The 1,567-nt window shown below is 37.3% G+C and overlaps 1 pseudogene; it reads left to right on the top strand.

Moving 5' to 3' along the window:
* Positions 1-447: 447 nt before the first annotated feature.
* LOC103010107 (transcription initiation factor TFIID subunit 9-like) lies at positions 448-1,220 on the top strand (annotated as a pseudogene).
* The last annotated feature ends 347 nt before the right edge of the window (positions 1,221-1,567 follow it).

The following is a 1,567-nucleotide window of genomic DNA, read 5'->3' as shown; positions in this document are numbered from 1 at the left end:
AATATTGTCATTGAGCTACAATGTTAAAAAGTAACAGGCTGAGAGTTATAAATAGGTGGTTGTAGTCGAACTTCAAGGGACAGATTATTCATCATTTAAATAAGTTGACTTCAGAGCATATAAGAAGTTGAAATTTTTCTCAGCTCATGAAAGTAGCACAGTATCAGAGCCTAATAAAGAGAGAAACACATTTGAAGGATACATAATTTTCACCTTATATAATCTATTTAAGAAAATAAGAAAAGGCCCAACATGCTGTTCACCAGTCAGGGTGTATGGCAGGGTGGAGCTGGAGGGTGGAGCAGGCAAGGTAAACCAGGGGTTGGAAAAACCACACTAGGCAAAGGACTTGCATCAAAACCAGGCAAAGGACTTGCATCAAAACTGAAATACATTCATGTGGGTGATTTAGCTCAAGGAGTCTGATCATTAGATATCACGGATTCTGGCAAGATGCCTTCTCCCAAGAGCATGCCGAAAGATACACAGATGATGGCACAAATCCTGAAGGACATGGAGATTACAGACTATGAGGCAAGAGTTATAAATCAGATGTTGGAGTTCGCCTTTCAATTTGTGACCACAGTTTTAGATGATGTGAAAATTTATTCAAGCCACGCTAAGAAAGCTACTGTTGATGCAGATGATGTGCGATTGGCAATCCAGTGTTGCACTAACCAATCTTTTACCTCTCCTCCCCAAGAGATTTTTTATTAGACATTGAAGGCAAAGAAATCAAACTCTTTTGCCATTGGTCAAGCCATATTCAGCCCCTAGATTGCCACTTGATAGATATTGCTTGACAGTCCAAACTATAAACTTAAATCTTTACAAAAAAAGGCATCTGCTCTTCAGGAAGAGTAACGGTTCCACAGTTAAGTGTTGGTTCAGTTAGTAGCAGACCAAGAATTCCCACTCCAGGCACACCAACCGCAAAAATCATGTCCGTTTCAACTAAGGTAGGGACTCCAATGTCCCTCACAGAGCAAAGGTTTATAGTACAGATGCTCACTTCACAGTCCCAGCTGTAAAAGCATCAATTCCTGCAACAGCAGCAGTTCAGAATGTCGGATTAATCCATCATTAATAGGGTCCAAAAACATTCTTATTACCACTAACATGGTGCCATCACAAAATACTGCCCACGAATCATCAAACACATTAAAAGAAAATGTGAAGGTGATGACGATGATGATGGTGATGACGGTGAACATCTGTAATCCAGCCTTAATACGTGTAACAGGTATACTTGATCTTGAATCCATTGTACTGAAATTAAATACGCACATGATGTTTTCAAGTTGTTTTAGAAAAGTTCAGTAGTAGTTAATGAGTAAATACAGTCACCATACTTTTCAATTAAGATGTTGGATTTTCTTTAATAGGACTAGTAATTGTTTTTCAGCAGCCTTTCAGTGTAAAAAATAAGTTGTCACTCATGAAAGAAAGAAAGAAGGAAAGAAAGAAGAATGGTTCAGCATTAGATTATATATCAATTTAACCTATTATATTAATAAATAAAAACATTTTAAATGAATGCCTTAATAAATTCAATACCCATTAATGA

The sequence above is a fragment of the Balaenoptera acutorostrata genome, chromosome 1 (assembly GCF_949987535.1).
Source record: "Balaenoptera acutorostrata chromosome 1, mBalAcu1.1, whole genome shotgun sequence".
In the NCBI taxonomy this organism is placed as follows: Eukaryota; Metazoa; Chordata; class Mammalia; order Artiodactyla; family Balaenopteridae; genus Balaenoptera; species Balaenoptera acutorostrata.
The sequence above is the reverse complement of the archived record's forward strand: the minus strand, read 5'-3'. Positions and strand labels throughout refer to the sequence as shown.